Raw genomic sequence first — 23,401 nt, 5'->3', positions numbered from 1 at the left:
GGGCTTACGTTATAATGGATGGGAGAGACCATAAAGAAATAGAGAAATAAAATAGAGAGAATGTTAAAGAGCAACATATGCTAATGAAAAAAGCGGGAACAGGGAGGCTTCCCTGAGAAGGTGGCTTGACGGAAGGGAGGTGCCCAGCTCAGCGGATGTCTTGCAGGGTGGGCGGGGGCGGTAGAGCACTGTAGTCCAAGGGGACAGTCATTGCTAAGGCTCGGGGGCAGGAGAAAACCAGGGCTTGATGCAGATCCGGGAGACTGGGAGTGGAGAAGAGATCAGAGGGGCCGTGGGATCGAGATCAGAGCAGACCACCCAGGCCACGTCAAAGATCATGGCTTTCTCTGTGAGTTGCGGGGGGATCTTCTGAGGGGATTGGTTGACGGTGGGATATTTAAAATATTAGCCAGCACTAAAACACTCTGTTGCTAAGATTAAGAATAGGTAAAAATCCGTATCTTTTGATTTTTTATCATTTTCCTAACTGTAGAGTTTTGATACCCTTTTTGTTAGTAAGTGGAATATACTCATGAAAATGTAGAAAACACAAACACGATAAATAAGGCAATTAAAAGCCACTGCTTCCTACCGCCCAGTGATGACCATTGTGACGCTCAGTGTATCTCCTTTTTTCTTTATATATATGTATTGTTTAAGGTTTTTACATAGAATACACACACGTATGTATACATGTATTATTTGAGCCTTCTTTCCCATTTTAATCATGACCATATCTGCAATGTCATTGAAAATCCTTTCCAACATTTCCAATGGCTTCAAAGTATTCCGTCACATGAATGAATCATGATTTCCTTATCGTGCAGTCCACTCCTTTCTCTCCCATGCAGCAGCGGCTCTCCTAACAATGAAGATTCCAAAAGAATGTTCCCAACCATCTTTGTTCCCTAGTTCAAGATTACACCCAGGTGACAGCTTGCATTATCCAAGGAGTCAGGCTAGAACAGCCTGTGGGCATATAGGGTGGTTTCTTCTTCTGTGGGACTATCCTTAGGTTGAACAGTCCTTGGTTGAGGATATTTTGTGGCTGAATTCATTCGGAGGTGATTACTGGTGCTTTGGAAATACAAATCCGGCAGCATTTTGATGCAAACCGTGGGCCTAGAGGCCCATCCTTCTTCCCTCTATCCCTGCCCCCACTGCACCATGTCAGATTCCAGCAATCAAGAAGGAAGACAGAAGTGTGACCCTCCTGCCTGGCGCAGGGACCCCTGATGTGACTGGAGTGCCACTGGCCTATCCCAGCCAGGTTCCCCAAGGACTGCTGGTGCCCACCCCTACTCCGACATCCTGTCTCACTCCCAAGACTCAGCCAGCCTCACCTCACCCGTCCCTCCCAGCCCTGCCAGGCCCCAAATCTCAAGGCAGTGACTAAACATTGACCAGGTTGTCATTTATAATGTAGTAATTGGGGATCCCCCCAAAAGTCCCCAGATTCCAGCCCTTCCCAATCCAGTGCCCAGCAAGACCCATGGCCGTCTCCCAGCCCAGAAAGGCCAAATCAGAGAACAACAGGGTTTCAAGGTCCCTGTCTTCTTGTCCTTGAGAAGAAACAGACAGAGTCTCCTTCTTGCTCTACACAGTAATGAGACTGACCCACACCCTGTCATTTCAGGGTTAACGGGGCACAGCTGTGATGGCTCCAGGGGGTGGGTCTCAACCCTATCCACTCAGTGCGTGTTAGAAATGCAGAATCTTGGAGGCATACTAATGAATCAGCTAACAATGACTCACAGTAATGAATCAGAACCTGCATTCTAATAAGATCTAATAAGATCCCCCAAGTGATCCTGATGTACGGTAAAATTTGAGAAGCACTGCTCTAGTCAGTGGTCTTCAAACCTCAGTAAGCATCGCGTGGAGGGCTTGTCCAAATAAGGGCTGCTAAGTACTCATCCCAAAGAGTCTAGTTAGACTGATCTGGATTGGGGCCTGGGCCTGGGGAAGTTTTAGGCTTCGTCAGGTTATCCCACTGGAGAGCAGTACATGGCTGGGGCTGTGTGGGGACCTCCTCACCTGCCTATGCTTCGTCCTGGTGAGGATCATCTGCTGTTGCTTAGTGGAAGCTTTAGAAGCAGGCAACTGGGTGGTGGAGGAGTTTCTCATGCTAGGAAAATTACCCTACTCTTTGTTCTCCGAGAAAATGCTTCCTAACCATGAGACAGATCCTTGAGAGAGAGGGGATATTCACTCAATTATCGAATGATCAGGGTTGATAGACAGATTTGAACTTTGTTACATTCCCACATCAGTGTGTGAAATCATTAATTCTTTTAAGAGATCTTCTTTGTTTTAGGAAAATTTAGGACCCCTGACTCACACTTCATTTCTTAATATCTGGCAAATCTATCACAGGTGACCTTACTAGAACAGAATAGGAAAGAGGGTGAAGGCCGGTGCTGCTTTTCTGAACATTCCTCCTCAACCCCCCAAAATCCCATGAATAGCTGGTTTGTTGATTTTCCACCCATTCAAAAAGTTCCATAAGGTCATAGGATTGACCATGGATATGTCCACAAGTGGTAACAGGGCAATAAAACCCTTGAACATTTGAGTCTTTCGTTAAAATTTCTTTCGCCTTTGCACACTTTACTCATCAAGATATTTATACTCATACAGCTGGTCGAACACCTAAGTAGACACCGTGGCCAGGATGGGCAGAACCCCTTCCCTGCTACTTCCCTCCCTCCAGCCCACACCCACCCACCCACCACTGTCCCCACCTGAGATTCAACTCACTCTTTTTCCCGCCAGCACTGGTAGGAGCAGGGGAGAGGCAGCTTCAATACCACATTCTCTCCCCAACTCAACTACAAGAAACTTACAGTATATTAAAAATAATGCATTGAACAGGAGCCCTAGAAAAGACAGATATTCAGTGGTTGGGTGAGACCTGGAAATGAAACACTGACTTCAAGATAGCCTTTCTGAAAGACTCTGGCAAAAGCCAGCAAAAAGAACTCACTTTCATTTAAACCTTCTAAAACCTCCTCTCCTTGCACTTTTTTCTCTCTACTCCAAATTACGTTTACGCACAGACACCCAACTCTACCTCTCTACAAGTCTTTCTGCTCCTTCTCCTGACCTCCTAAATGAACTATCCCTTCCCAGATTTTTTTCTCAGAAAAGGACCACATTTCACAATATCCCTTCAAAATTGCTAGGGTAGCATGCTGATCTAGAAGTCAGACTTAAGGACTGTAATTAAGGATTCCAAAACCTCAGGAAGACAGACAAAAGTAATCTGCAGAATTATGGATTTTGTCAGTTATTTCCTATCTCAGACTGCTGGATCTGTACCAACTAGTCCACCTAATTATAAACCCCTCAGGTGGGGGAAATGGTTAAAGGCAACAGGGTAGGAAAGGCTAAGAGGGGATTTAAAGGAGCCAACTGTGCACAATTCAGATATTTCAGATACTGGTCTTGAGAGGACAAAAAAAAAATAGGAAATGAAATACATATGGCTGTTATTGGAATCTTTCCCTTGAGAGAAGATTGGATGAAACTTCAAAGTTGTAAATAAAATAAATATGTCTCAACAGGAGACCTAAAAACTAGACTTCAGGAATCTTTTCAACAACATTCTGAGATACACCTCGCCGCTGAAGCAAAAGGAGCCTTGCCCTCTCTTTTGGTAAATAGGCTCACATCCGAAATAGGAAACTTAGACAGAAAAATAAATTGGACTGGGAAATTGCCAATTTAGGAGATCTCCAACATGTGGCTTAACATTTTCAAAAAGCACTAGAAAATAAACAAGATAGGAATGAAAACAAACTTCTGGCTGTCCCAATTAAACAACTGGTCCCTGAAATAAAAACAAAAGGAAGAGCTTTTTTATTCTCTGAGAATTCCAAGAGTCTATGAGTAAGGACACCTGTGGATACGGTAGCCAGAAGGGCCATTGGAAAAACTCATGCCATATGTTGGTTAAAAAACGGAAAACAACGGTCCAAAGTCAGCCCTGGGGGTGCTGCAGCTGGGAGGAAGATTAGAGCCCAGTTGATTCCCTGCCCTTCATCTAAACTCCCAAGGCAAACGGTTTATAAATACGGACAACAATTCATCTTTTTTATTGATATGGGTACCACTCTATAGAACACTATCACAAACCGGCAGATCCCTCCGAGCACCAAAACCACTCCAACAGCTGGAATTACTCACAACTGTAAGCCCCTTTCCATGTCCCTATCCGAAACTGCTACACTGGAACCATTAGCAGGAGAACATTCCTTTCTTCTCTTGGACACAAATCCTGCAAATGTAATAGGTAGGGAACAAGTTAGCAAGTGGCACTGCCAACGAAAATGTACTCCAGAGGGATGAATTTGGAAGGCCCAGAAATTATAACTGGTATTCATATCGAAAGACCTACACCGGGTATGATTCAAGAAACTACTGAAATCAGCCAGGGTCTCAGAATCTCTGAAGGTCAAAGACTCAGCAAATACAAGCACATTCCTTGGAACAGAGCCACAACAGTCCGCATTCATTCTTCTAAACCCTTACCGAAACTTTTCAATACCCTACTAACACTCAACGCAAAGAAGGTCTTAGGCCAATTACAACCAGATGAATTGAAAAAAAAGGTTAATTATTCTTTGTGCTGGTCCCTGTAATACCTGTTTCACCTGTTTAAAAGCCTAACAGTTGAGCTTATACAGATTTGTCTAAGGCCTGTGAGCAGTTAAAAAAAGCTTGCTCCCCAGCAATGCCTTACTCAAATACCACACCCTCCTTGGTCCCACCTGAAGGCAAATCCTATACTGTAATAGATTTTTTTGTTCAATGTTCTTTAGTATCCCCGTTGATGAAGATATCTGGTATGTATCTGCCTTCACTTCAGAAAAGCAACAATTCTCCTGGATAGTTATGCCCTAGGGATTCACCAAAGCTCCATCCTACTTTTCTCAAGACTTAAAAGATCTCATAGATACACTGTTTTCCTTGTGGGTCCATTTGGATCCAATATGTAGATGACTACTTCTTACATTCCAGTAATCTTGAAGATTCTAGACCCAGCTCTGTACTTCTACTCAGAGAGCTACAGAAAACGGGACACAAAGCTTCGAGGGAAAATTTCCAATTCTGAAATTAAAAAAAAAAAAAAACAGTTCATTGTCTAGACCATGGCCTATTAACTGTAGGAAAGGCATTATCTGAGGAGAGATTATAAGTTATGTAAAATTACCCAAGACCCAACCACTAAAAAAACAAGAAAAAGTCTGGCATTCACTGAGTATTGTGGAGACTGGGCTCAAAGTTTTTTTGGAATATCAAGCCTCTATATGATTGACAGAATCAAATATCACACACCCTCCCATGGAACAACAAAAAAAAAATAACAAGGCCTTCAGTGATTTCATATATCCCTTTGACAGCCATCTAAACTAAATCTCCCAAATTATCATAAGCCTTATCTTTTGTTTGTGCTTGAAAGGTTAGGCCATGCTCCAGGGGTATTAACTCAAAAACATTCTGCACATCAAAGACCCATTGCCTATTATATCTGGTCCCTTGGTCTGGTAGCTAGAGATTTTCCTACTTTCCTCGGAGCAATTGTGTACCCTCAGCTAAATTAAACAAAACACTTCAGATCCTGCAGTTGGACTGTCTTTAAACCTGATGGGACTACATGTAGAACAATCCCTATGGCTGATTGAAAATGCCAACGTTTTTCTTCTAGTCTATTAATAAAAAATATTGTTACTTTCTCCCTTCTCATAGTACTATACACTATTCTGACAACTCCACCTGGCAACTTTATTATCCTTACCCCACAAAGGAAAATATTATAATCATGCGTCTGCTGTTGAAGACTTGTCCGTGCCCAGAATACATATCGTAGGCATCCGCACACCAAATTCTAACTTAACGTTGTTTGTTGATTGGTCTTAGCTTAAAAAGAAGAGGTGTATACCCATGCTCACAGCAGCATGATTTACAATAAAAAAAAAAAAAAGTGGAAGCAATCCAAGTGTCCATTGGTAGATGAATGGATAAACAAATTGTGGTATACACACTCAATGAGCTATTATTCAGCCTTAACATGGAAAGAAATTCTAACACCTGCTACAACATGGTTGAACTTTGAGATGTTATGCTAAGTGAAATAAGCCAGACATGAAAGGGCAAATATTGTGTGATTGCACTTATATGACATTCCCAGAGTAGTCAAATCCATAGAGACAGGGAGAAGAATGGTGATTTCCAGGACTGAGGGAAGGAGGGAATGGAGAGTTTAATGGGTACAGTTTCAGTTGGAGAAGATAAGGAAGTTCTAGAGATGGATGGTAGTGATGGGTGTACAATGTGAAGGTAATGCATTTAACTGTACAATTAAAGTGATTAGAATGGTATATTTTATGTTACATATTTTTAACCACAATAAAAAATAAAAAGAGATAATGCCAGGTGCTGCTTGTGTGAAAGCTATCACACATTTCTTTGAAAAATCCCTTCAACAGCGACCTTGTCTGTTAAAAGTCAAATCAGTGTAGGTAATCAAAATTACAGCTTTTTCAAGGGCATAGCTAAATTCACTATTTTGCTAAAAAAAAAAAAAAGGGTAAATATATTCACAGATAGCTGACATGCTTTCGGAATAGTTAATGATTTTGAAATGACATGGAAGCAAGGAGATTTCTTAACCTTCTCAAACACTCCTACACAAACAATGGACAGCAAATACATAAATTACTGACATCTTAATGCTACCTAAGGAAATCGTCCTTGTAAGAATTAAATGAGATACTATAGAAATTAGAAGAAATGCTTTAGTAGATCATCATGCTAAACAAGATGCTCTGATAATCATGCTCATGCAGAAATCTCCTACAGAAAAAAAAATAAATATCCATACAGTCACTCAGGAGTTCCATAACAGACACACAAAATTTGGCTACCAACTCTGAAAATAGGCACTGGGAATTACTGGAAAGTGAGATACATGAGGAGAAGATCTGGTGAGACCAGGATGGCTGAACCAGCTAACCTCCAAGTCATACTTTCTAAAATATACCATGAAACAACCCATCACCGTAGGAACAAGCGGACTACAATATTAAACAAACTTTTTTTGAGAAACTTTTCTAGAATATCCAGTTCATTCCTCATCTGCAACCAACATGATTTGGAGAATGCTGTAAAGGTGGATTATGGACCCGAGCTATGTCCTAAGATATTTAGATAATCTCCAAATGGATTTTATACAATTGCCTTCCCTGTATGTTATGTATATGTAATCGTAATAGTGTGTTTCTTTTGTGGGTAGGTTGAATTATTCCTCTGATACATAGTTAGTTTCCACTGTGGCCAAAATACTATTGTTTTGTGAGACCCACTTGGGACCTTTCTACTTACCCATTCAGAGATAGAGGAAGACATTTTACTGGAATATTTAGTTGTAAATTATGCAAAGCTTTGCTCTTCTCTCAAAATCTCTGTTGTTCTCACTGCCTCTAATCCTCTGGGAATGTAGAAAGAACAAATGAAATATTGGAACTGAAAGTAGCGAACCACCTTCTGGTCTTACAGTCCTGAGTTCTTGTTCTTCAGGAACTCATAGACGACCTCCTGGTAAATGGGTGACTGGAAAACCCATGTCACTAGGAATATCTCCACCCATACTTGATTTCAATCTTTTATGAGCTCATGAAGCTAGATATTAGATATTAACTCAATATGCTCAGTCCACTCATTACATAGGCTGTCCTTCCCCCTCCAATTACCTAACCAGCCCCTCTTTGATTTAAAACAAGGTCCTCTAGGGTGCTAGAAAAGACATCAGAGAAAGATGCCTTGAATCCCATTGGAAAAGACCTCATGAAGTGCTCTTAGCTTATTGGTGCATCTGTCAAACAACAAGGAACTTTCCTTAGCTACACGTTACTCAATCAACATGACACCACCCATCTGACAAAAATCAGGAAGCTGTATCTCCTAAATATCTTAAATTGAGATTTCCCCAAAAGAAAGCTTCCAGAAGGAAGCAGCCCATAGAAGTTGGCTTCTATCTCAAGCGATTCAGAACAACCTGATGACCACACGAAGGGGTCCATTTCCACGCAAGGTGATTAGAATAAGAGTTTTCTCTATGGTGTACTTTCCTTTATTACTCTTCTTTATAACCCTTTTGATCGTACTTTTCCCCATTGCTCTTTTAACACCATATACTTCTGACTTGGCCTGTCGCTGTTATTCCTGGTAATCATTTCCTTTGTCTAGACTTTACTGAAGGTAAAATCACCTTACCTCTGTAATACAGCTCTCCTGCCGGTGCGGCCAACTCCTAGAAACCCCCAAATAATAGCCATACATGGAATCAATCCTTCTAAAGATAATTTTGCTCAAGAATATTCTAACCAACAAATAGCTTTTAGACTCATATTTATTAATGAACGTCCAGGATAGAATTGCTGCAACCATATTTATGTAATGACCGTGACTCAACCTGATCATGTAAACTGGCCCAACCCCCTTCCTTACCCCCCTCTTTCAGAGCTATTCATGGCTTTTTCTTAGTATTAATACTCCAGATCAAACTCCCTAATAGACAAAAATATTTACAGTCATTACTCTTATATAAATGGGCCCAAAATTGGGGCACCTGGGTTGCTCAGTCAACTAAGTGTCCCACTCTTGGTTTCAACTCAGGTCCTGATCTCGAGGTGGTGGGATCAAGCTCTGTGCTCCATGCAGAGTCTGCTTCAGATTCTCTCTCTCACTCCTTTTCATATTTTCTCTCTCTGTCTCAAATAAATAAATAAACTCTTTCAAGAAAATGTAAATAAATATATAGGCCAGGAATTATGTCAACCTCACTAATGATTGTGCTCCTTGCAGACAAGACATCAATGAAGAAAGTGCACCTGTGTGTGCTTGGACAGGGAGATGTAAAATTTCTCGGGATGTAACAGCAATATGACAGTCATGACAATACCCAGAGACGAGCCACCTTGACTTCATGAAGATTTACCACGTACTAGGACACCACTGTGTGGTTCCTTGGTTATTATACCCCTGCAAAAATCAGGCTCTCAGAAGCCGACCCAGCACCATATAGCTAATTACCCTGTGGAGCCATTCATTAGATCATTCCAACTATAGGACTCCCCAGTGTCTTCAGCACATTATGTCTCCTTAAAAATATTCCTAAAGGGGGCGCCTGGGTGGCTCAGTGAGTTAAAGCCTCTGCTTTCAGCTCGTGTCATGATCTCAGGGTCCTGGGATGGAGCCCCGCATAGGGCTCTCTGCTCAGTGGGGGGCCTGCTCCCCACCCCCACCTCTCTGCCTGCCTCTCTGCCTACTTGTGATCTCTGTCAAATAAATAAAATCTTTAAAAAAAAATATTCCTAAAGAACAGCACCCGGCCAGGATGCCTAGTAGAAAGCATACTTCTAATGATATCAATGTCCTCAATAGAATTTGGAGAACTTGACACAATCACAGTTTTTCTATAATTTAGCTGATGCCGTAATGAATGCAGCCATGCCCTGGGATCATAATAAACAAGTTCAAATTCTTTAGTCCAGGTAGTTCTGAATAAAAAAAATTGCTTTCATTTGGTCAGTCAGGGGAGGAATAAGTCTGTCGAACAGCTAACATTTCACATAGGACTTGGAGTAACACTACAAGGAGGTAGAATAGTCTTTGCTTAAGCTAAAATAGAGGGCAGCCTGGATATCTAGAAGAGACTGTAGGGTTGCTAGAAAAGATTTGATTCTATGGGGCACCTGGGTGGCTCAGTCATTAAGCATCTGCCTTCAGCTCAGGTTGTGCTCCCAGGGTCCTGGGATGGAGCCCCACATTGGTCTCCCTGCTCAGCGGGGAGCCTGCTTCTCCCTCTCATCTCCCTGCCTCTCTGCCTGCTCGTGTACTCTCACTCTCTCTTTCTCTTGGTGTCAAATAAATAAAATCTTAAAAAAAAAATTGATTCTATAAACCTACAGGACTCTGTAAAAGAAGGATTAATTTACCTATATTAAGAACTTCTCAGATTAGACGAGAGACAGGGCATCCCCCTACAACAGATAGAGGAGTAGAGGAAAGGTGGGTTTGCAGGTCTGACACAAGAAGTGGAGGGACTGGGATTTACCATTGAGCAACTTCTTCTTCCTTGGCAACCTAGGCAGTAAGTTAATGCTTGCAGTGGGAATAGGGACAAATGTTGCAGGCGAGGAGGAGGGGGATGAAGGGGAGACTGAGTCAGAAATCTGAGGAGGGTGGAGACAGTATGTATGAGTCACTGAGTAAGGTGGGAGAGGGTGTGGAGTAGAGAAACATAGCCAGTGGCCAACTAGAACAGTGTTCCTAAGCAACGGCTCCCTTTGCCCAGTGGTGTGGTTGCCTCGGGCAGTCTGTTCTCCAGCCAGCTCCACTCACCTTGCAAGGAGCAAGAAGCTCTCCCCAACACAGCCTTCCAGTTGATCACAGCCCCAGCCTCTGCCACAACAGCGCGTTCTCTTCTCTTTCTACAGCGTCTGGATATTTTAGTAAGAAGGGGCTATCTAAAACCCTCTCCCCTCCAATTCTTAACCGCAGATTGGTCACAGTCTAATCAGTCTGCCATCCGGAACTGATTGGCGAGCATCTCTCCTCCAGGGCCCAACCCTAGGGCATTGGCCCTTTGGTCTGCTTGTAGGTCGGCTTAGCTCAGGTGCCAGGTTCTCTCTGCTGTCTGAAGAACAGGCACCGCCGGGCTCATACCGGCAGTGAGAGACCCGAAGTTTCCTTTCTGGCTGCAAATTACAACACTCTGGTTTCTCTACTTCCATTCTCTTGAGTTCCCAACCAGGAAAAAAAAAAAAAAAAAAAAGATTGCAGCCACATGAACATCTTTATACCAAGCACAACAGACTCCAAGGGCACTTTCCTGATTTCTTCCTAATTATCTGTGGACTTCATCCATTATTTTCATGTCTCAAGAAGCCCTCCAGCTGCCCTAAAACTCATTGTTCAACAGGTTCCCTTGGGGAACAATTTGCAAACTTGCCCTTCATATAATCTGTTGTCTGAAGCCTGATAGTTACCCCAGGACATTTTTTAATAATTTAAATACAAAGCATAACAAGGCTCCCCAGTAAGGACGTTCAACTGGACATATCTTTACATCCCTCTGGTGGAAGGGACAGGGACAGGATTCTAGCCCTGATTCTGTCACTTGTTGATTACCTAGTTAGGTGAGCTTTGTTCTGCAAGTCATTCCTTTTCTGGGGCTCTTCCTTCTTTAATATAAAAAAGAGAACGGTCATGCAGAGCTGCCTCCTTCCTCACGGAGGTGTTGCATGGATTAAATACGATAATGAATGTCAAAGTGCTTTGTAAACTGCAAATCTAAGGTGTTATTATTCCCTTGGTGAAAGTAAATACTGGCTGTACATCTTCTCTGCAGGAGTGTAAAGGTTTGGAGTTTTCATTAAAGGCAAATTCACAATGTTTATTGAGCCCCTTTTGTTTGCATGCATTTGCTAGACATTTGTATATAAATCATTTCATTTTATCTTCATAGGAAGCCTGTGAAGCAACTAGTTTTAAAACCCACTTCACAGATAAGGAGACTAAGATTCAAAAAGATGAAACAATTCACCCTCTATCCCCCAGCCAGTAAGTACGGGCATTAGTTCTGGACTAGGAGAGCCCCTCTGCTCTGCACAAGCCTCAGGGACATGGTGGGCTCCTTCCAGCACACGACACAGCCATCCTAGGGCTTTGGCCCCGGCCTCATCGTCTGAAATGGAATGCAGCATCCACCCCAAGCAGGAGAGGGGAATAAGGTGCTAGAATACAAACACCAATTAAAGAAGAAATAATCAAGGTTCCAACAAATGGTGTTAGCTAGACAACCGGATAGCCACACGTGAAAGAATGAAGTTAGACCTTTACCTCACATCATATACAAAAATGAACTCAAAAAGGACCAAAGACCTAAATATAAGAGCTAAAAATAAAACGCTTAGAAGAAAACACTGGTAAATCTTCATGACCTTAAATCTGGCAACAGGTTCTTAGATATGACAGCAGAAGCACCAATAAAAGAAAAAATAAATCAGACTTTATCAAAATTTAAGACTTTAATGTACCAAACAACACTATCAAGAGAGTAAAAAGACAACCGACAGACTGGGAGAAAAATATTTTTAATCACATATCTGGTAAATGTCTAGTTTTAGAATATGTCACAATTACAGGTCAGCAACAAAAAGACAACCCCATTAAAAAATGGCCAAAGCACTTGAATAGGCGTTTCTCCTAAGACGACATACAAATGACCAACAAACTCATGAAAAGAGGCTCTACATCATTAGTCATTAGGAAAATGCAAACCAAAATCACAAGGAACCACCCCACACTTACTAGAGAAATTAGCAAGTGTTGGTGAGGATGTGGAGAAATCGGGAGCCCTCATGGATGGCCTGTGGTGATTTGAGATGGTGAAGTCAATACAGAAAAAAGTGTGGGGGTTCTTCAATAAGTTAAACATAGAATTACCATATGACCCAGATACTCCACTCCTGGATATCTACCCAAAGGAACTGAAATCACATGTTTAAACAAAAACTTACAAATATTCACAGCAGCACTACTCACAATAGCCAAAAGGTGGAAACAATGCAAATGTCCGTTGCCTGGTAAATGGATAAACAAAATATGGTGTATCCACATGACAGACTATCACTCGGCTGTAAAAAGAAATGAATATTGCTATGTATTAAAACATGGATAAACCTTGAAAACGCACACTAAGTGGAAAAAGCTAGACACAAAGGCCATATATTGTATAATTCATTCATGTGAAATATTCAAAATCGGCAAATCCATAGAGGTAGAAAGCAGATGAGTCCTTGCCAGGGGCGGGGGCAGCAGGGAGTGGAGGGATATTGGTGATGATTTACAATTAACAGTTGTACTTGTGGCAAATGCCACTGAATTGTATACTTTAAAATTATTGAAACGCTGAATTTTATGTAATTTTACCACAATTTAAAAAAAAACTGAAAAAAGGAAAAAAACAGGTCTTGGTAGTACATTAAACATGAAGGTTGAGGGAAATGGGAGCAACAAAGACGACTCTCGGGTTGTCAGCCACCACAGATTAACGGAAGATGCTTGTGCAAGTTTGAAAACATGGTGGCAAAATGTGTTAATACTTACTGATAGGAGGGGTCTTTGGCCTCTCCACCTGGATCTGGACTCTTGTGACTGTTTGACCAATAAGAGAGAGCAGAAGTGATGCTGTGCCAGTTCCCCAGCTCAGGTCTTAAGAAAATGTCAGTTTCCACTTCCGGCTCTTGGGGGCACTCACTTCGGAACCTAGGTGCGGTGCTACAAGGAAGCGCGCTCTGCTCCACGGAGAGATCCATGCGGAGAAGAACCGAAAGCCACCGCCGACTTGCCAGCCATGTGAATCAGTCATCTTGAAATCAAAGCTCCTGGTCCCGGTAGAGCCACCGGAGCTGACACACGGAACAGAGACAAGCTATTCCCATTGAGCCCTGCCCATATTGCAAACTTATGAGCAAAATAAATGACTCTTGTTATTCTAAAGACACTAAGTTTTGAACACAGCAATAGTAACTTAAACAGCGTGACTTTCCCTCCTGATTTGGAGACACAACAGCTCCCACTGCTCCCTAAGGAAGATCTCTGTTAAGTACTTCCCTCTTGACCAGCTTCACTGGTTTTTACGTGGGGGTTGGCAAAGTCAAAGGGTCAGGAATTCTGCCTTTGCCTTGACTGCTTGGCATTCTGGCTTGGGTTTAGGTAGTTCTGAGTTTTCCTGTTGTATTTCTGTTAAACCTCTGGTTGCTGTTTAAAAAAAATGTAGGGAGTCAGGTCAGACTCTGGGCTGGGAGGGGGAATATAAACTCCTAGCACACCAAAGCCATAGGAGGGATGGGAAGGTTGCACAGAGACAGTCAGAGGTGTCCCAGGGCATCAGGATAACACACTGAGAATGCCTACTACATCCAATTTGGGATACAGGGAAGGAAGAACTTAGTGACCTGCACCCATCACGTACATTCGGTGCCCCAGGAATATTAGAGAAATCAGTGAAATTCTCCAGTAGCGGGGGATTGTCCAGATATGTGACCAAACACAGGTCCTCAACCAGTGGGGCGCTTGTCTTGCCATGTAACACCACTTTTGTTTCCCCATCTTGGAGGAAAACACCCACTGTCATTGGATCGTGCCATTTCCATCGAGCCTTTTTTGAACCCTTCTTGCCTTCCCGGATCCCGCAGCCACCAGCCGTAATCCCTCAAGGGTCTTAGAGGCGCCTGCAGCTTGACCTGATCACTGACCCGAAGTGGACTTTCCCTACCTGCCACTAAGGGGCTCAGTTTCACCTAAGTCCTTTGGCCTTCCAACAACACGCAATACAAATCACTACTACTAAAGAAAAAACTTAGAAAAAGGAAGTAAAGAAACCCAATGCTGACCTCTCTTTGCTGGGCTGAGGAGGAGAAAAGATGTCCATTTCTCCTTACCCGTTATTATAATCCATCCTGACCTTTCGACTTCATACCTGCATTTTTCAATGATACAACTATTACAGAAGCTAAACTTAGGACTAATAAAAATATGGGATGTCTGGGTGGTTCAGTCAGGTAAGCTTCTGCCTGCAGCTCAGGTCATGGTCCCAGGGTCCTGGGATCGAGTCCCGCTTCCAGCTCCCTGCTCAGCAAGGAGCCTGCTTCTCCCTCTGCCTGCCACTCCCCTTGCTTGTGCTCACTCACTCTCTTGCTCTCTCTCTCTCTCTTTCTGATAATTTTTTTAAGAGACTAATAAAAATACATTTTTCTCAAGTTGTGTGCCAGAGAAACAATTCTTCAGTTATTTAATACCAGAACAAAAGAAGCTTCCCACCAAAAACTGGATTGAGTTCTTAAAAGATATCTCTACATTGGATGAGGAACTCAAAATACATTTTTCCAAAACAATAATGCAATTGGTTGTGTTAGGATCCCAAGTCCAGCCCATAGAAACCTATTAAACTAATAGAAATGCATTTGAAGAGTAGGAAACAATACTATAAAAATTAGTAACTAAGTCACAACACCACAGAATGAGTAGAAAATCATTTATTAACTTGAATGCAGTTTCTCCAGGAAAAGGCAGGTTTAACCAGAGGGTGCACACAGAGGATTTCTGGGACTTCTGGATCCTTTGAGGTATGTTTTTAAAATTCCTAAGAAAGTCTGTGGAGAATTGTTTTTTTTTTTAACTCAATCATTAAACCTACTTTTACACATCAAAATAAAATGCTTTTACACGGCAAAGGAAACCATCAACAAAATAAAAAGGCAACCTAGCGAATGAAGAAGTTATTTACAAATGATAAACCTGATAAGGAGTTAATATCCACAATATATAAAGAACTTCCAAAATTCAACATCAAAAACAGACAATTTGACTACAGAGTGGGCAGAGGACCCGAGTAGACATTTTTCCCAAAGATGACATCCAGATGGCCAACAGACACTTGAAAAGACATTCAACATCACTCATCAGCAAGGAAATGCAAATCAAAACCACAGTGAGATATCACCCCACTCTTGTGGGAAAGACTAGAATTAAAAAGACAAGAAATACCAAGTATTAGTGAGGATGTGGAGAAAAAGGAGCCCTCCTGCGCTGTTGGTGGGAATGTAGACTGGCGTCACTTTGAAAAACAATATGGAGGTTCTTCAAAAAATTTAAGATACAACTACCATAAGATCCAGCAATTCTATATGAGGAATTTATCCAAAGGAAATGAAAACATTAATTCAAAACAATATATGCACCCCTATGTTCATTGCAGTATTATTTACAATAGCCAAGACATAGAAGCAGCCCAAGTGTTTATCCACAGATGAATGGATAAATGAGATGTGGTATAGATGTCCAACGGAATACTTAGCCATCTGCAACGACATGGTTTGACCCAGGGGGTGTTATGCTAAGTGAAATAAGTCAGAGAAAGACAAATACCATATGATTTCACGTATATGTGGAATCTAAAAAACCAAACAAAAAACCAGACTCTTAATACAGACTGGTGATTACAGGTGGAGGGCAGTGGGCAAGAGAGATTAAGAAGTGCATACTTCTAGTTGTTAAAAATCATTCCTTTTAAAGGAGCACTGAAGAGTAAGGAACAGCTCAAGACACTGCAACGTTGGCTCTAAAAGAGAACAACCCCACGAATGCATTCATTTAGAGATCCAGGCTTGGGGTATTGGGACAGCCCAGGAGCTGGAGTGGGAATGTCCTAGCTCTGCGCCCACCTCTGTCATTTACCAGCTTGTGCGAGGGGACAGACCACCTCCGTCTGTGTGTGCCTCCACTGTGCTGGTCATAGAACCAGCCCGGGGCAAACACGTGGGACTAGGAGACGTGACACACACGACTCTACTGCACTGTCCATGCACCCCAACTGCCCCTCCTCCTCCCTAGGGCAGAGGCCACTTAAAGAGAAGGGACAAGATGCAAATAGAAACCAAACACAGTCTTTGAAGAGAGGATTGGAACAGTTCGAGTCCCATGCTAAAAATGGGTTTGGAGGAAGCCTTGCTAGAAGCATCCCTGTTCCCGCCTCTCCCACGTCTACACCGTGAAGGGGGAAGTACTGCCTGGGCAAAGCCAGAGCCCACGCTGAGAGCAAAGCAAGACCACCGCTAGACTTTGCAGAGCGCCCCCAAGACCCATGCGGGCTCACAGGGACCTAGGCAAGTGGCCAGGACAGAGAACGTGGGCCCTCCCCGCCCCCACCGGCCCAATGTGATACACTCCCAGAGCTGAAACAGACTCAGAGAACCTGCCGTCTCCTGGGGGCTTAGGATTGGAAAGCCAAGATGGTCACAGGCAGAGGGAGAGGGCCCACAGACACCCCAGACTTGGCAAGGCTGAGACCCAAGGGAATAGACCCCCAAGACCACCGGGCCTCTCCGTCTGGCCATTCCCCAGCCCCTCATGGCTGTTAAGGATATGGGATCTAGGCAGCAAATTCCTAGGGCCAAGGGGGATGGGCTGGGAAGGAATAAAGCTGCTGCACTCCAGGCGTGCTCAGAAAACCCAGGGGGCTGAATTAGCATGAATGCAGTTTCTACCATCAGTTGAAATGAGAACTCTGGGTACACACTGAGTTATAGGAAGCTTTCCCTGTGCCCCTGGGTTTGCGACTTGAGAAACCCAGGCCCAGTGAGAGCACCAGGTAGCCAGCGCCAGGTAGATAATAAGCACCCCAAAACAATATCGTCTTTACTATCCTCTGGCTGGGACTGTCTTCTGATTCCACTCTAGTCTCCTTGAAAATAAAGTCTTTTAGTCTCCGCTGCTTCACGGGCTGTCCCGTGTCCCCGCTGCCCCCCAACCTCCCATCTGGGACGCTGGAGAAGCAGAGCCTACTTTTCCCCACCATGGAGTGGATCAACTGGGTCAGCTGCTCTTGGGGACTCCCCGTGCCATTAACTCAGGAACAGACACCCCAGGCTAGACTGGGGTCTTGGCCCATTTTTGCACGGGACCCCAAGGTCCTCCCAGCCTCCAGCCATGAGAGGCTCAGGATTTGTCTCTCTGCACGTCTGACACCCTCTCCATTCAAAGGCGTACCCAGCATCCCAGGGTTTTGGGGAGCGGGGGATCCGGGGGCTTGGCTGGGGGTGTCTAACAGGTTCTACCTGATGACTGCAACACAAGGACCTCTGTCCCACACCTACACCCCTCCTCTCTCGGGGGTCAGATATGGTGAGTTGTTAGGTGCGAATACATCAAAATCTCTACATAAATGAGAGCTTCTTTGCTCGTTATGACAACAAACCGCCTAGAATCACAGTAAAACATTTAAGGTGAGGAAATACCAAGAAATTTGCCCTGAGAAAAACAAGAGAGGGCTTTTGTTCGTGGGGATTTTAAACTGTAGAATAGGTTACATTTGGTTCTGTTTATCATGAAGGCCAACGTGCCACTTTTCATACTGTTGACCTATTTTTAGAGACACTATATCCCATCAATTGGAAGAGACAATCAGTGAAGAGGTTCGCCACCATCAGGCCACGGGCACAGGCCTCAGGCTCTCCACAGATGCGGCCCTAGTCTTTACTCTTGGTAGGAAAGCTGGCAGTCCTCTCTGCCAGGGAGGATGTGAAAAGAATTTTGAAAGAAACCGAGTATAATCTATTGCAGCTTTAAAATCCCGATCGTGTTTTTTATTCCAGCTTCCCAGCCCCAGAGACTACCAGAACAGTGGAGGCGGGGAAACTGTGAGATTTCCATGCTACCTTTCCAATAACATTTTCCCAGACTCTGGACCTAGAAACAACCAAAAATGATTTGGTGAATGTGCTGAAATTATTTATCAGCCATTTACCAAGCTCAACCAGTTGTAAAGAACACAGGGCTTAATGTGGAATATAGATTAAAAGATACTGAAAATTTCCATTTTCCATGTATTGTTCCTGACATCTTTCCAGAATCATCTGTCCCAAAACAAACTGTGTTATTTCCTGGGCATGCTGTCATGGGAGGAAAAAGGAAGGAGCAAATTTTCCTCAAAAAAAAAAAAAAAAAAAAAAAAAACGGCAGAATCCACACAAAGGGAATAGTTTCTAAGAACAGAAATAAAATTAGGGATGATAATAGTAGTTGACATTTGACTCCTTCGTCCCTGCCAAGCACTCTTCTAGATATTTTACATCTATTAACTCATTTGATCGCCACAGCAACCCTATGATTAAGTCCCATTTTACAGATGAGGAAACCGAGGGACGGGAAGATTAAGGCACTTGGTGGAGGTCACAGAAGCAAAGTAGGGACCCAAACCCAAGCAGCAGGGCTCAGCGTCTGTGTGACAGGCTGCTCTGAATTGAAAACCCTAGATCCAACAACAGAGGCTTCGCTTCCCAAGTGAGTCGGTAAGCGTGCGGCGGTTACAGGTCATCCTGGCGGCCACAGATTTACAGACCCTGACAAACCCCACTCGAGCTCATCTGAAATGAAAGCCAGCCGGATCCCTGAGAGAATTTTAAAATGGTGATGCTGGCCGTGGCAGACCACATTCTCAAACCCATTCCCTCAGGGCCATTATCAAACTCCGGGGCCTAACGGGGTGAGAAAACAGGATATTGAATTCGTGGTCCGGGGACAGAAATTCTAGCAATGAATTCAGTGTCTCGTAAGTTCTCAGCTCGCAGGAGACCAGTAGATTGGCAGCGCCGTGCTGACCGCTGGGATCCCTCAGCCAGGCCCGCCCAAGCCCCCCAGTAATGCCTGACTCCCTCCTCTATCTTTGAGGCTTCTCCTTGTGCCAGACAGAGCCTGTGGGATTCTCTGCTCGAGAGCCAGTCTCTGCTCAGAGGCAGTGACAGCGTAGTGGCCTTCCGGGGTCCCTGTGAGAAACACACACCTGGCTGAAGACGGAGCAGCTCATCTGTCCCCAGGGGGCCGCCCTGGGTCTAGAGGCCATGGGCTTCCCCGGGTGGACTTTCCCGGGGCGCTGCGGCTCTCACCCATCAGGAAGAGTGTCTTAGAGGCCACCCTCCGTGGCCTTGTTTCAGCCAGAGCTTGCCTCTCCCGCCATTCCTACTGGTTCTCTTATTCCAGTCTGTCCGTGTCAGAAGCTGTCAGAAGTCCCCAGAGAAAAAGGAAGGGCCATCGAGGGTCCTTGCACACTCCCAGGTGGAGGAGCACAGATTCCCACGGGAGGATCTCAGCTCTCAGCAGCCCCCTGCCCCCCGCCGACCCAGGAGCTGCCGGCAGGAGCGCCCGGTTCTCTGAGAGGGAGACACTCAGAGGGCCTTGGCGCCGCAGGCGACTACAAGTGACATCCAGTCCAGCATGCCGGCAGGGTGGCAGTCTGCCCCTGCTTTAGGGCTTGTTTCTGCTACTGGGGGGGTGGGGGACTCGCCTCTAGGAGCCCTGGTTGTGCAGCCCGTGGAAGGAGCAGGCAGGTCTGGGAACGGGGGGCTGCTGCCCTAGGCGCAGCGGTTGTGCTCCCCAACTGACTCTTCCTTGGGAAAGGCAGACGTCCCGCCTTCTTGTCTACAGCCGCGGGTGTAGATGAGGCGTATCAGGCCTCTCTCCTCCCCTGGGCTGACGGGTTTTCAGCACTGCTGCGGGGTCAGGGCTCTGTCCTCACTGCCCGGTGAGCATCCTCGGTCACCAAGGCATGCCCAGCCACAAGAGAAATGTCCCTCAGGCCGATGCCTACCCCCCTCCTCACTCTTCCTTGAGACCGTGTCTCCTCAGAAGCGCACCCTGCTCCCCCACGCTCCGTCGTCCTCGACTACCATAGTCACCGGGACAACCGCGCTCAGCCTTAGCCAAATCCCTCGCCCACGTCCGCGGCCGTTCCTGGGTCCGTCCGCACCGGTTTTCCTAAAAGCTCCCTCTGCCCCTTCGGACTCTGAGCTCTGTCTCTTTCAGAGAACCCTGAGTTTTGGGTCCAGAATCCTGAGCTAGAGACTTTCTCTCAATGGCAAAAAAAAAAAAAAAAAAAAAAAAAACCCTTGCTCGTGGTCATTGAAACATCCCCAGGTGCTTGGACACCAGACTTGGGCTCTCTCCTGGGTGGCGGACACCTTGCTTCTCTCTTTGCTGCCACCCCTGGGGGTCGGGGTTCTTTTCTCCGCCTGCCAACCGCTGGGGACAGAGAGGAGCTCTGTAGTTCCACACCGAGGTGACTTCCCCAGCCACACACCGTGGCCCCCCCGTGCGCCTCCCAGAGCCACATCAGCCTCCTCCAGAGGCCCGGCCTGCCTTCCTCAGGTCCCGTCCCCCCTCAGCACCCCACCTTCCTCCCAAGGCTGGCTGCATCCCAGAGTTCTGAGGAATCCACTTTCCAAGCAAGGTCCCTGGGCCCTCATGTCCTGGGCCAGAGGCCAGGTTCTTGCTGGTTTCAAGGGGCTGGCCAGCAACACAGAACAGAGTGACATGAAGGAGGGGGCTTTGGGAATGACACCTGGCTTCCTCCCCTGGTTATCTGCTTCCCCAGAGAGATCATGATTTGCTCTCTCCAAGTAAATGTGTCTCATGCAGTAAGTCCTCCTGTGTCTTCTCCTCTGGCCCTGACCTTGACAGGAGACCTGCTCTTGGGCCTTCTGGACCCCCAACTGCCTTCAACTTGAGCACACACGCCAGAATCACTAGCGTCTCCTCAAAGGACACTCAGCAGCAGGAACCCTCTATTGCCAGAAGCCAGCCCTGGGTCTCTAGGCCGAGAAACCTGCGCAGCTGCCCCAGTGGCAAGGTCACTATCAGTTGTAAACCAGCCAGTCTGGGATCACCCTCTTGCTCCCCTCTTGTGGACTTCCTAGGAAGGAAATTCCAGGATTTCAGACTCTTGGGGCCCCCAGCCCCCGAGTTCGAGGTCCCCAGTTAGGCACCTGGCCGCTGTACTTCTAAGAGCTCACACTTCTGCCAAAATGACAGGCTCTTATGGATGGGTCCAGTCCCTTCTCTAACCCCATCAAATGACCACTCTCCATTCAGTCTGGACGTGGCTGGGGGTGGGGGTCAGGTGTGCCATGCTGCCCCCCCCCAACACACACACCTCAGCACCCTCCCCTGGACGGGGCAGGAAAGCGACGAGGCACAGGTGTAGAAGGAAGACCTGGAGGAAGAGGAGGCCATTGGCCCCCTGCTGAGTCTTGCTTCCAGCTCTGCGTGCAGGTGGCCCGGCTGCAGAGGGATCTTATCCCCCTGTGGAGGAAACAGTTGGAATTCACAGCAACTCTGTGAGCTCGAGTTTCCTCAAGTGTAGCACAAGGACATGGGACTCCATGACCCCCAGTGTCCTTCGGTGGTAGACAGAATAATGCCTCCCCAGAAGCCCTCCATGCCTCACTCCCCAGAACCTGTGAATATGTTATGTTACATGGAAAGAGGGAATTAAAGTTAGAAATGGAATTTAGGCTGCTAATCAGGTAACCTCGAGATGGGGAAGTTATCCGTGATTATCCAGCTGAGCCTCGTGTGATCTCAAGGGTCATAAGTCAAAGAAGGAGGCAGGAGGGTCAGAGTCAGAGTCAGAGATTTGAAGATGCTGGCTTTGAAGATGGAGGAAGGGACCATGAGCCCAAGTATGTAAGCAGCCTCTAGAAATGGGAAAAAGCAAGAAAACTATTCTCCTCTAGAGCCTCCCAAAGGAACATAGACTTGCCAACACCTAGACTCCAGCCCAGGGGGACCCATTTTGAGCTTCTGACTCCCAGAAGAGTTAAGACGGTAAGTCTGTGTTGTAATCTCTTGGTGTCATTGTTACAGCAGCTATAGGAAGCTAATTCACCCTCCATCCCTAAATCCATGCCATAATTTCCCATGGGCTTTACACTTTTCACCAAAGTTCTGTCTCCTCTGTCTCTAAGTCCTGGAACCCAGGCACCCACACTACTTGGGTGTCAGAATGCCAGTCCTGGTGCCCCCGTCCCGTCAAACATCTATATGCTCTGAAGAAAAATAAAGGAGTATAATTTATAGAGGACCTTGCTGTTTTTAAACCATTTAATTAAAAAAAATTTTTTTTTCTATCAGAGTGTTTTTATGTGCCAGTTGCTGAGTTGGTCCCTGCGGATGCCAAGCCAAATGGACATCATCCTTTCCCTCAAGGAATTCACTGTCTAGTTGGAAAAAGAAACACAGAAGCAACTACCTCGATTCCTTGGGTGTTTCAGAAGTAAGGCTAGAGTTGGATCAGCCCAGCCCCCATCGATGGAAACAGCTATTGGCAAGAGAGCGATAGTAATGGACCACATCTGCTTCAACCTGCCTGGGCATGTGCATTTTTTTTTAATCTAATGAATAATTCTGAGTCGCAGCCAGGACACTAAGCCACTGAAAGTTCTTTTTGGGTTTTACATTGTGTCAAAGGTTCTTTGTACTTTTGTCAGAGGTGGATGGCAAATTCCAGTATCAGGGAGCAGCAAAATAAAACCAGTGCCTAACAGCAGAATCACGAACAATGCATCCTTTTCCTCTGGTCTCCTCTCTCCCCCTCTTCCTGACTCTCAAATCATTTCAAACTCGCAGATATTCTTTTGGTATATGGACAGGAATAACTCAAACTCAGGCCATTCCTTTTTGTTTGGTTGGGGTTTTTTGTTTTGTTCGAACCCAAGCAAAAATTGCCTTTGGGACCTGGAAACAAATATGTCGTGCAGGATGCTTAACTGACCAAGGAAATTTGACTAAATCCATCCTCTCCGCAGAATGTTGGCTGCCAAAATGGCCCAACTGGCAATTTGTCAGGAAGAAAACTGGCAACCCTTTTAGACGGGATGTCTAGGAAACTATAATTGTTTAATGGAGTCAAGGGTTCACTGCTTTTACAATAAGATAGATATTTTTTTCAACCCAGCCAGGTGAAATCGTGCATTCAGAGTTATGAGTCAACCAAGCA

This window comes from Lontra canadensis, unplaced genomic scaffold (genome assembly GCF_010015895.1).
Source record: "Lontra canadensis isolate GAN:19392208 unplaced genomic scaffold, GSC_riverotter_1.0 scaffold128, whole genome shotgun sequence".
In the NCBI taxonomy this organism is placed as follows: domain Eukaryota; kingdom Metazoa; phylum Chordata; class Mammalia; order Carnivora; family Mustelidae; genus Lontra; species Lontra canadensis.
The sequence above is the reverse complement of the archived record's forward strand: the minus strand, read 5'-3'. Positions refer to the sequence as shown.